Source organism: Rhinichthys klamathensis, unplaced genomic scaffold, assembly GCF_029890125.1.
Source record: "Rhinichthys klamathensis goyatoka isolate OS25496 unplaced genomic scaffold, OSU_Roscu_1.1 h1tg000504l_1, whole genome shotgun sequence".
In the NCBI taxonomy this organism is placed as follows: Eukaryota; Metazoa; Chordata; class Actinopteri; order Cypriniformes; family Leuciscidae; genus Rhinichthys; species Rhinichthys klamathensis.
The window spans coordinates 640,001-653,933 of NW_026606985.1; positions in this window are offsets into that span (position 1 = coordinate 640,001).

The following is a 13,933-nucleotide window of genomic DNA, read 5'->3' on the forward strand; positions in this document are numbered from 1 at the left end:
TCCTCAGATTTATCAGTCACTGTTTAAAGTTTAAACCCTCCTCCGAAATGAGCTGTGAGTTTTGAAGGCAGTTCTGCCGTGTCAAGGCGCGAGCACTGCACGCGAGCGACCCGACGCGACGCGACACGCTCCCGTAGCGCGCGCACTGCAGACAGCGCGTGACGGAGAAGTCAACATTAAACTGCGCGCGCGCACATTCCCAAGATGATTAAACACTTCAGGTTAAAAACCACACAGTATTAAAGAGAGAAAAACACCTTTCTGATGCTTATCTATCTATCTATCTATCTATCTATCTATCTATCTATCTATCTATCTATCTATCTATCTATCTATCTATCTATCTATCTATCTATCTATCTATCTATCTGTCTGTCTGTCTGTCTGTCTGTCTGTCTGTCTACCTACCTGTCTGTCTGTCTGTCTGTCTACCTGTCTGTCTGTCTGTCTGTCTGTCTGTCTGTCTGTCTACCTACCTGTCTGTCTGTCTGTCTGTCTGTCTACCTACCTGTCTGTCTGTCTGTCTACCTGTCTGTCTGTTTGTCTGTCTATCTATCTATCTATCTATCTATCTATCTATCTATCTATCTATCTATCTATCTATCTATCTATCTATCTATCTATCTATCTATCTATCTGTCTGTCTGTCTACCTACCTGTCTGTCTGTCTGTCTGTCTGTCTACCTACCTGTCTGTCTGTCTACCTACCTGTCTGTCTGTCTGTCTGTCTGTCTACCTACCTGTCTGTCTGTCTGTCTGTCTACCTACCTGTCTGTCTGTCTGTCTACCTGTCTGTCTGTTTGTCTGTCTGTCTATCTATCTATCTATCTATCTATCTATCTATCTATCTATCTATCTATGTATCTATCTATCTATCTGTCTATCTATCTATCTATCTATCTATCTATCTATCTATCTATCTGTCTGTCTGTCTGTCTGTCTGTCTGTCTGTCTACCTACCTGTCTGTCTGTCTACCTACCTGTCTGTCTGTCTGTCTGTCTACCTGTCTGTCTGTCTGTCTGTCTGTCTATCTATCTATCTATCTATCTATCTATCTATCTATCTATCTATCTATGTATCTATCTATCTATCTGTCTGTCTGTCTATCTATCTATCTATCTATCTATCTATCTATCTATCTATCTATCTATCTATCTGTCTGTCTGTCTATCTATCTGTCTGTCTGTCTGTCTGGCTGTCTGTCTATCTATCTATCTATCTATCTATCTACCGTAATTCCTCAAATAAAGACCGGTATTCAAATAAACGCCGGGCCTCTGATAGTGGCCGGGGGCGTGGTCAACGCGGACAAATAAAGGCCGGTCTCAAATTAAGGCCGGGGAAAAAATTGTGTGAATAGGTACACTTTAAATGAGTGTACACTCAAAGACGGACGCGCTCAGCGCTTGTCATATATCACAACTATTAAGTGTTTTTAACCACATGTTTATTTTAGGTTTCAGACATTTAAATAGATATGATTTATAGCAAAACAATAAATTTATAGTTTGTAAAATACACAATGGTGTCTATGGAAGCAGCAATAACAATCCATTCAAATATATTTGGCGACGTGTTTTATTCATATCAGATACACAGTGTGTAAGTAACTATAAAGTTTACTCTATTCTTCTCCCAGTTCACCGGCCACTTACTTTCATGTATTTCGGGAGAAACTGAAGAATTCACGCGCTGTAACTTAACAAATACAACAGGAATCTGCGAACTGCGGTGCCCATCTCACGTTACAGATCAAGATCATTTATAAAGGGTTTTAAACGACAAAACAAACTCACTTACACGGATTTGAGAGTCAGAATAGAAGATAGTTGATGACATGGTAAGCAAGTTTGTTAATATTTAGAAATAAAAGCGCTACATCTGTCATATAGCGCTATTTTGGCTGTGGTGAACACGTGCCAAGCATGACGCGTCACCATGGAAACTTGGCTGGCGGGCGGGCGGGGATCGCGAATTAGAAATAAAGGCCTGCCTCTAATAAAAGCCTGCTTCAAATAAAAGCCGGCTATCATCTGCAGTTCAGGTAAATAAAGGCCCCGGCCTTTATTTGAGGAATTACGGTATCTATCTATCTATCTATCTATCTATCTATCTATCTATCTATCTATCTATCTATCTATCTATCTATCTATCTATCTATCTATCTATCTATCTATCTATCTGTCTGTCTGTCTGTCTGTCTGTCTGTCTGTCTGTCTGTCTATCTATCTATCTATTGTGTATTATTTCTTAATTAACCATAACTAACATTTATTTTTCTTGCAGGATTAACAATTATATGGTTTTGAAACCTAAAATGGCCCAAACACTTTGGCCGTGTCTGGATCATGTCCGAATATAACAAAAGGGGAAATGAAACTAGACAGATGTCTGAATATATAAACTCATGATTTATAAAGTAACAAAGTGAAGTAAGAAATCAGGGTTTGCTTCTGCCTAGTAAGATGAATACATATGAAGAACCAAAATAGAAAAATGATCTATCTATCTATCTATCTATCTATCTATCTATCTATCTATCTATCTATCTATCTATCTATCTATCTATCTATCTATCTATCTATCTATCTATCTATCTATCCATCCATCCATCCATCCATCTATCTATCTATCTATCCATCCATCCATCCATCCATCCATCCATCCATCTATAGATATAAATGTATGCAGTGTGTATATGGTGTGCTTAGAGAGGGAGAGAGAGAGAGAGAGAGAGGAGAGAGAGAGAGAGAGAGAGAGAGAGAGAGAGAGAGAGAGAGAGAGAGAGAGAGAGAGAGAGAGAGAGAGAGAGAGAGAGAGAGAGAGTCGCTCAAGTCCTGTCAACTTCAGTGTGTTTTATCCCAGCTCTTTGTGTCGATCCAGTTCTGTGTTTGTATCGGGGTGGAGAACTCTCTGGAAGCCCACGCGGCGAGGGAAGGGAAAGACTTCGAGCCGATACAAAGATCCGATTGAGACAAAAACAAATGTCAGATGCCTATCATTCTATTTCTATAAGCTCAAATGTGCATGAAGTTGAATTCTCTCACGCAATTAATGATATGAAATGATCAGCGATGGTTAAAGAGAGAAAGAGGGAGATTAAGAGATCCTCAGACGAGAGACGATTGTCAATCTGTTCTGACGTAACAAGACCATTACTGAGACGAGAGAATGGCAGAGTGGAAATACCAGACCAGAAGCCAGGGGGAAAATGACATTTCCATTATTCCATTCTTCTGCACAGAGCAGAGAGAGAGAGAGAGAGAGAGAGAGACGCAGATAACCAGACAGAAAGGTTCAGTCGGGTTTAAAGAACATTCAGCTTTAATTCTGACAGCGATTAGCAGCGTCAAAACCAGCAATCATTGATTTCAGTAAATCACCTGATCCTGCAGTCGATGAACTATTCCATCAGTGGAGCTACACAACACAACTACACAACTGTTGTCAGTGAGTCCGTGACACGTACTCCCCAGGAATCGTCTCGGTTAACTACAGACCCGATATAGTCCAGCTATGAGTAGGTTAACTATAGACCCGATATACCCGATATAGTCCGGCTATGAGTAGGTTAACTACAGACCCGATATAGTCCGGCTATGAGTAGGTTAACTATAGACCCGATATACCCGATATAGTCCGGCTATGAGTAGGTTAACTATAGACCCGATATACCCGATATAGTCCGGCTATGAGTAGGTTAACTACAGACCCGATATAGTCCAGCTATGAGTAGGTTAACTACAGACCCGATATAGTCCAGCTATGAGTAGGTTAACTACAGACCCGATATAGTCCGGCTATGAGTAGGTTAACTACAGACCCGATATAGTCCAGCTATGAGTAGATTAACTATAGACCCGATATACCCGATATAGTCCGGCTATGAGTAGGTTAACTACAGACCCGATATAGTCCGGCTATGAGTAGGTTAACTACAGACCCGATGTAGTCCAGTTATGAGTAGGTTAACTACAGACCCGATATAGTCCGGCTATGAGTAGGTTAACTACAGACCCGATATAGTCCAGCTATGAGTAGGTTAACTACAGACCCGATATAGTCCAGCTATGAGTAGATTAACTATAGACCCGATATAGTCCAGCTATGAGTAGGTTAACTACAGACCCGATATAGTCCAGCTATGAGTAGGTTAACTACAGACCCGATATAGTCCAGCTATGAGTAGGTTAACTATAGACCCGATATACCCGATATAGTCCGGCTATGAGTAGGTTAACTATAGACCCGATATAGTCCAGCTATGAGTAGGTTAACTACAGACCCGATATAGTCCAGCTATGAGTAGGTTAACTATAGACCCGATATAGTCCAGCTATGAGTAGATTAACTATAGACCCGATATAGTCCGGCTATGAGTAGGTTAACTATAGACCTGATATAGCCCGGCTATGAGTAGGTTAACTATAGACCCGATATAGTCCGGCTATGAGTAGGTTAACTATAGACCCGATATAGTCCGGCTATGAGTAGATTAACTATAGACCCGATATAGTCCGGCTATGAGTAGGTTAACTATAGACCCGATATAGTCCGGCTATGAGTAGGTTAACTATAGACCCGATATAGTCCGGCTATGAGTAGGTTAACTATAGACCCGATATAGTCCGGCTATGAGTAGGTTAACTATAGACCCGATATAGTCCGGCTATGAGTAGATTAACTATAGACCCGATATAGTCCGGCTATGAGTAGGTTAACTATAGACCCGATATAGTCCGGCTATGAGTAGGTTAACTATAGACCCGATATAGTCCGGCTATGAGTAGGTTAACTATAGACCCGATATAGTCCGGCTATGAGTAGGTTATCTATAGACCCGATATAGTCCGGCTATGAGTAGGTTAACTATAGACCCGATATAGTCCGGCTATGAGTAGATTAACTATAGACCCGATATAGTCCGGCTATGAGTAGGTTAACTATAGACCCGATATAGTCCGGCTATGAGTAGGTTAACTATAGACCCGATATAGTCCGGCTATGAGTAGGTTAACTATAGACCCGATATAGTCCGGCTATGAGTAGGTTATCTATAGACCCGATATAGTCCGGCTATGAGTAGGTTAACTATAGACTCGATATAGTCCGGCGTCTATTACATTCTCACTGACAGCCCATCAGATTCAGCCTTGTTTTAGCCTAGACGTGTTTGGACACTATTAGACGTCTTTTAAACGCAAAATTGCTTTCTGAGTCCATAGTGAACTTCATGATAAACAAGCACTGCAGTGCAGGACTTTATAAACACACACACACACACACATCCGCACATAAATCACACAAATTGCCATCTAAACCGGTGGCCAACGGGCCGTTAATCACGGCGGAGAGGAACACATTAAAGAGCTGAAACCTTCGGCTCTAATCAGGATTCCGGCTGTCGACAAGACTCAATTTTCCAGCTGAAGAGAGTCGAGCGATAAGAGCTCGAACGATAAGAGCCGGAGAGGTGCATTATGGGAGGAGAGCAGCTGTGGAGGGTCATTAGCTTATGGACTCTCGCTGTGGGCGTGCTATCCTCCAAGTGCTAATTAACCACACAGACAGTTCCTGTCTCAGAGACAATGTGTTATTACTCAGTATATTTATCTTGTTTCCCAGGACGAGTATCTGAACACTCTTAAATCAAGACACATTTAGTGGAGAAGATACTAAGTCTTCTTTAGTGAAAAAAAGCGTTGGTCTGACCATCTAATTTGCATTTATTTACATGTACATTTTTTATTCATTTAGCAGGGTTGAATTCATGTTACACTCAAGGTATAAACTCAAGGTATTTATTATGAAAAGGTGTCACATAATGGAGGTGTTATCGATTGTAAACGCTGGTTCATGATGACGCCAGTAACCAAGGTCTTGAGAATTAGAAGTGTCTATGATGAAGATCAGTTCTTCTTCTTCTTCATCGGTGAATGAGACCCTACAGCTCAGAGTAATGAGAGTCACGGGGGTCAGAGAGACGAGGGACGGCACAACAAAACACTCCAACAGATTCAGTCTGATCTGCAGAGAAAATGAGGAGCTGAGACACGTCTGCAGTCTTTCAGTTAAACAGACACCTAGCAACCGCATGACAATGCTTTGACAACCACCCACAAAACAGTAGCAGCTGCCTAGCAACACTCTTACAAGTACCCAGAATGCCTTAGCAACACCTGTGAATCTGGCCAAACACTATATCAGCTGCATAGCAACACCCGTGAATCTGGCCAAAACACTATATCAGCTGCATAGCAACACCCGTGAAACTGGCCAAAACACTATATCAGCTGCATAGCAACACCCGTGAAACTGGCCAAAACACTATATCAGCTGCATAGCAACACCCGTGAATCTGGCCAAAACACTATAGCAGCTGCATAGCAACACTTGTGAATCTGGCCAAAACACTATAGCAGCTGCATAGCAACACCCGTGAAACTGGCCAAAACACTATAGCAGCTGCATAGCAACACCCGTGAATCTGGCCAAAACACTATAGCAGCTGCATAGCAACACTTGTGAATCTGGCCAAAACACTTTATCAGCTTCATAGCAACACCCGTGAATCTGGCCAAAACACTATAGCAGCTGCATAGCAACACTTGTGAATCTGGCCAAAACACTTTATCAGCTTCATAGCAACACCCGTGAATCTGGCCAAAACACTATAGCAGCTGCATAGCAACACTTGTGAATCTGGCCAAAACACTATAGCAGCTGCATAGCAACACCCGTGAAACTGGCCAAAACATTATAGCAGCTGCCTTGCAACATTTTTAAAACTACCCAGAACGCCATAGCAACACCCGTCAAACTGGCCAAACACTAAAGCAGCTGCATAGCAACACCAGTGAATCTGGCCAAAACACTATAGCAGCTGCCTAGCAACACTCTTAAAACTACCCAGAATGCCATAGCAACACCCGTGAAACTGGTCAAACATTATAGCAGCTGCATAGCAACACCCGTGAATCTGGCCAAAACACTATAGCAGCTGCATAGCAACACCCGTGAAACTGGCCAAAACACTATAGCAGCTGCCTAGCAACACTCTTAAAACTACCCAGAATGCCATAGCAACACCCGTGAAACTGGTCAAACGCTATAGCAGCTGCATAGCAACACCTGTGAATCTGGTCTAAACACTATATCAACTGCATAGCAACACCTGTGAATCGGGTCAAAACACTATATCAACTGCATAGCAACACCTGTGAATCGGGCCAAAACACTATATCAGCTGCATAGCAACACTTGTGCATAGAAAAACACAAACAATGACTCAAAACATCATAACAACTGCATAGCAACACCCATGAAACTGGCCAAAACACCAGTGTAATTACATAGCAACACTAACAATGATTCAGAACATCAAAGCAACTGCACAGCAACATCCTTGAAACTACCTGGAGTGCCACTTCAAAAACATAGCAACACCCTAGCAACCACTCACAACATCGTTCAGGCACAACTCTCTTTTTTCATTCATGTACAAATCTCTCTCCTCGGCACAAACCGATCACCAGTGTTGGGGAAAGTTACTTTACTACCTTGTGTACTGTAAGTCCCTTTCAGTGAATGATCTGGATCTTACTTTAGCAATAAAAATACAAAAATGAAACACAAATGTGATTTTTATCTAAAGTCATAGATGCTAAAGTCACAGATACATGTGCTTTTTAACATATTGGTCTGCAATTCAGATAACTGAAGGTCAGCGGCAAAGATATCGGATAATAAAAACGAAGATTAAACACATAAAGAATATTTGTGTGATTTAACATGTTTTATTATAGCAGGTTTGTGTAATATTCTGAGTTTGCATTTCACTGTTTTAAGTCATACTGAGGAATACTGAATGTGTGTTAGTGTCAGTGAGAAGAGTTAACGCTCACATGAGTCTAGAACTACAATACCCATAATCAGTGTTGTGCAAGTTACTTCCAAACTGTAATACATTATATATTACTTGTTACTGTTATTTAAAAGTAATTCATTACCTTACAATATTACTGTCTCAGAATTGTAATGCGTTACATTACTCCTGTATTACTTTTGAGTTACTTTCACCAAAATATACAGAAGTAGAACTTAACATTCTAAATGACTAGGGCTGTAACGATATGCGATATGAAACCGAAATCGCGACACTCAGATCCACGAACCTGCAGAATCGCGACACACCTCTTCCAACTCCCAGCGTTATCCATACCTTCCAGATCCAATGCTACCACATCTTTAAATTACTATTAGTATTATTTGAAGTTAACTTAACATTATAAAATACGTAGACCTACACCACAAAACTAGTTGAGGATAAATTATTTAAAATGTGGGAATTCCAGCGTTATGGACATGACATTTGCCGTCAAAACTTGAAATATAAATTCTCAGAAAATGCATTAATACCAAAATATTGAAACGTCTGTTTATCCATAGGCTCCTCCCTGAAAGGAGTCCAGACATTAGAAAAATATCAGTCTACACATGCGTTTTATATTTAATATTAGGGAAATAGACCGTCATGCGTGACAAAATAAATCTTTAACTTTTAAGAGGCAACGATTTTTTGTTGTTGTAATTCTGTGAATTACACTGCGCAAATCGGATGAAGAAGGGTTGGCTCTCCACAGAACATAAAATATTCATTTTATTTTATTTTCGTGTTCGCATTTATGAGGAAAAAACAATGTTACAACTTACAGACGTGACAGTTCTCCATTACGGACGCGACCGCTGAAGCGGCACTAAAAGACTGCTTTAAAACTTTCACAGAGACCTTACACAGAAGACACAAAAGCCTTTCTTTAAAGTGAATTTCGTTTTGTATTAATTGTATCTTAATTTTAATCAATGTTTCATCAACCAATTACTTGGATTTAATAAATAAGAAGTAGGCTAAATATAGCAGACAGTTATAGATAGGCCTAATCACGACACGGAGGTGAACTGGAGCGCGTCTCATAAATGAACCGAAAATCAGCGTATAAGGTAGCCTATTCACGGACCTGAAAAATATATCTATATTGAAATGTCTACTTGAAAACAGAACAATTCAAAAGAAAACCGACTCTGCTTATGAAATAAAATGTGCATTTCTCTCTGGTGCATTCACTAGCTGCGAAGATCGCGAGTCAGCATCGTCAACTTCATCTTGACTTTATTAATAAACAATTAAAATGTCTCCTTGCTATATTTGACATATTCATAATCATTGCTTTTGCCGGTTCTTTGTGACAGCTTTTAGGTGCTTTATCGGCAGCGCCGCCGCCCTTACATGAACGCGTCACCACCGCATCAAAAACATGATTGCGTGATGAAAACATGAAAAATACCACATAAACATAGCCTAACTGTTTAGAAAGGAAACACAGAACGAATAGCATAATGCGCATACATCCATCTCGCGAATGTATAGTCTTCTTCATCAGGGCCGGCGCTCCGCACACGCACATCACGCGCTGCGCGTAGGGCACCAAGTGCTTGGGGGGGCACCAAAAAATCTGGGTCGTGAAAAATCATCACAATAGGCTACTAGTATAAATAACAAATAAAATATGTCTAAAGCATGTTAATATACAAAAGCAATACAAAAGTAATATAGGCCTAGACCAAATTAGTCGAGAAAAAGGTGAATCTCATTTTTCGTCTCCCTCTGGTGCCCCCCCTTCCCCACCTCCCAGTGGTCTGTTCGATTATGCCTCAATCAACAGGTGTGTTGGACATCGGCTGCGGCTGGATGTAAGCGATCGGCGAGAGTAGCCGCGGGCAGGCGGGAGGAGCTGCAAACGGAGACGTGAAGTCGGACACTTTCTGGTTCCCGTATAGTGACCGCTCACGTGGTGTTTGTATACTTTACCACAGCTGAAGTGAAATAAATGCAATATTTGCCAAATACACAGATGTTTCAGAGACATTTTCATTCAATACTTTATGTACTGCTTCATACAGCGTTTGTTTGAACAAGAATAAAGTTCAACATAAGCCTACAGCTACTATCAATGAAGTGGAATCAACGTTTGTTAATCAGTTTTATTTTGATAAACATAACACAATAAATCGCGACTACATGAAAAGAGTGTTTGTAATTAAAAAAACTGATTTGTGAGCTTTAGTGGAACTAAAGGTGTGAGAATAAACACGAAACGCACGTGATCGTTGTCATGCGGTGAATCCGGCCAATCGTGGAACAGCTGTGACGTCATCAGAGCTCGTGCAGCCCAGAGCAGCCGCTCTTCAGAAGCTGCGCTGGCTGAGTTCTCCGGCTGCTCTCGAATCGCTCTCGCGGTATTTTGATGGCATACGTCACAGTCACGTGGCGTCGGCGCTGTATCAAGTCGGACAACATTTCTAACCGGCATGCACTGCTTCAAGTCAGCCGCCGATCGGTCTGCGCAGAGCTGCATGAAGTCGAACAAGCCTAATGTCAAATTTGGCAGACACCGACCTCAGACATGGCCTCGGAAAGGCACCAAGAGTCGGGGGCGAAAAAAGGAAAAAGAATAGACAGCGGGATGATGCTCGCGCGTCGCTTTGCAGGTAAGACAATGTTTTAAATAAAAATGTTAGTTTTGTAGCGCGGGCGCCCTTGCGTCGTGTATGCATGTCCAGGGGGCGTCGCTAGTGGTGCAAATGAAATGATCCGGGGCTTTTTTAGCCCTGCATGTTGAATCTTTTATTTTAACGGGGGTCCGGGGCTTTCTCCCCCAGAAAATTTTGAAACTTGGGCTGTTTAAGATGCAGTTAGTTTGTTTGAGAAGAAAAGGAAGACCGCTTAGATACGTTTTTTCGTTGTTGTTTTATGCGGATAATGCGTTCATTTTCAAGAGGTTCATAGGCCAAGGCCCAAGGGCGACATCTGGGAAAAGATTAATCGCATACAAAATAAAAGTTTGTGTCTACATGATATGTGTGTATACTGTGTATAATTATTTTGTATATATAAATACACACACATATGCACGTATATATTTAAGAAATATTTGCATGTATATACTGTATATATTTATATATAATTTATATTATATATAAATTTAAATATTTTATATATAAATAACAAATATTTCTTAAATACATACATGCAAATGTGTATTTATATACACTACCGTTCAAAAGTTTGGGGTCAGTGAGAATTTTATTTTTATTTTTTGGAGGAAAGAAATCAATACTTTTATTTATCAAGGAATAGTTAATTTGATTGAAAGTGACAGTAAAGACATTTATAATGTTACAAAACTCTTTTGAACTTCCTATTCATCAAAGAATCCTAAAAACAAACAAAAAAAACTGTACAACTGACAGACCAACAACTGTTTCAACATTGATAATAATAATAAATGTTTCTTGAGCATCAAATCCTCATATTATACTGATTTGTGAAGGATCATTTGACACTGAAGACACTGACACAGGTGATGCTGAAAATTCAGCTTTGATCACAGGAATAAATTACACTTTACTATATATTCACACAGAAAACAGCGGATTTACACTGGAATAATATTTAATACTATAACTGATTTTTGTTGTATTTTTAATCAAATAAGCGCAGCCATGGTTAGCAGAAGAGAATTCTTTTAAAAGTATTTAAAATCGTACCGACCCCAAACTTTTGAACGGTAGTGTATATACAAAATAATTATACACAGTACACACACATATATCATTCATGTAGACACAAACTTTTATTTTGGATGTGATTAATCGCGATTAATCTTTTCCCAGCCCTACAAATTATGTACAGAATTATTATATTGTGCTTCATCAGACTAAGAAATTCTGAATGGTTGTTATTCCTTGGGTGGGTGAGTGGGGTGGGGGGGCACCACCAAGCATTTGTGCTTAGGGCACCCAAATGGCTAGCGCCGGCCCTGTTCTTCATGCCATCTTCACCATTAACCGCTTTTCCACTGGCCAGCGCGAGCACAGAGGCCGAAATCATAGCCTACTTCACGGCACTCCTGTAAAAAATAAATCAGACGCTGCCATTTAGTCTTTATTTACAGACTTGGACACCACACGCGGCTATTGACTGACCACGAACAGGTAATTTAGCCTACTTGCATTTTTCATTCGTTAATGTCTCGCGGTCTTGCTGTTTTTTTTTTTTTTTACAATTAAAACTAAAAGTCTGTTGTAACGCAAGCCTTACTGAACATGTACCGAGTAAAATATTACTGAAAATTGATTAGTAATGCCTTACACTACTGCGTTACAGCAAAAAGTAATATGTTACTGTAATGCATTACTTTTGTAACGCGTTACTCTCAACACTGGCCATAATGCACTTACCCATGATTCCCTCAACACAGGGCAGGACAGCTGTCAGTCATACACGGGGGAACAGTTACTTGTGTGGCTTATTTGAAAAAGTAACTCAGATATTTTGTTTAAAATGTAAAAGTAATGCGTTACTTTACTAGTTACTTGAAAGAAGTAATCTGATTACGTAACTTGCATTACTTGCGTTAACACTGCCGATCACATCCACACCATCTAAATCTGCAGAGTTTGTCATTTTCTAATGCCACTCTTACCCAGAGACTGTAATAAAGACATTAAGAGACAGAGATGATTCTCTGTCAACAGCTTTACTGTCATAATGATCATAATTACAGTACATCATTATTTTATAATATGACTCTGACAGGCTGCTGTTATTCCTGTCAGATATCCTAACATGCTTAAAGGTGCAGTGTGTAAGTTTAGCGCATCTAGTGGTGAGGTTGTGAATCGCACCCAACAGAAGTTACGGTGGCCGACAGGAAGTGATGTCGTCATCTGAGACAGCAGAGTAGACAGTTAAACAATGAGGTTTCTTTACAAAGATAAATTAAGAAATTAGGTTTACTTGATTATTCAGTAAAACGATGTTATTGCTAATATTATTGTGACTTATTCATCATTGTGTCAGTGTTTTACTCACTGACTTTAGCAGCTTCTTATCATGAAGAACAACATAGTGACGAAACGCGTTTGTCCGTTCAGGGCCACCGTAGAAACATGTGGATGTAAGCGGACCCGCGGTGTGTGTAGAGAAATGCTCATTCTAAGCTAATAAACACATAACGCTTCATTAAGTAAGGTCTTTATACACCACTGAAGACATAGTTATGTTTATGATATTGCATTTCTGTCAACAGATCCTCCTAAATATCACACTGCACCTTTAAATCAAGATACATTTACAGGAGAAGCAAAATGACTGAAGATATTAAAGTCCCCCTCTAGTCAATAGTTTTATCCCTTAAAACTCATCTTTGATCACCAAAATGTCTTCTAATATCTTGAATGTAACTCGACACCCTTGCCTCATTTAGTATGCGCGGTTCTATGAATACGCAATGAGCCCCGCCTCCACTCACTCACTCAGCTCAGAGATCCACTGGTTGACGATCACACGTTGATCTGATTGGTTACAAGGTCGTTTGTGACGTCAGAAACACCAGCGATTTCAAACCGTGTTTTTGAGACTGTCTTTGGTTCACTGCAGTTTTAAGCAGAAAATACTCAGCAATGCTGTCGACTTATGAACTTACACATGGTGTGTCTTAAAGCGTATTAAAAACACCACATACACACATAAACAACAATAAAAGCTGGATTTACACTACAAGGGGACTTTAAGACTTGTTTAAAAATGGTGAGGGAGGAAGAAAATAAATGTTTTGCTGTCTTTTAACAGACTTACTCGAGTCACATGGACTAATATTATGAAGCTTCTAGTCCAGTTTTAGAGTTTGATAGTCTTGGTCGCTATGAACGAGCAGATCTTTAAAAACACTGTGTGTGTCTGGAACATCATGAGGCGATTAACTAACGGCATGTGGAACTCTTTCAGCTGCAGAAGTTCTCCTCTCTCCATACGTTCTGTCCATCTCTCTCTCCGCTGACTGTCATTATTTGTCATTACCTCGACCCTCT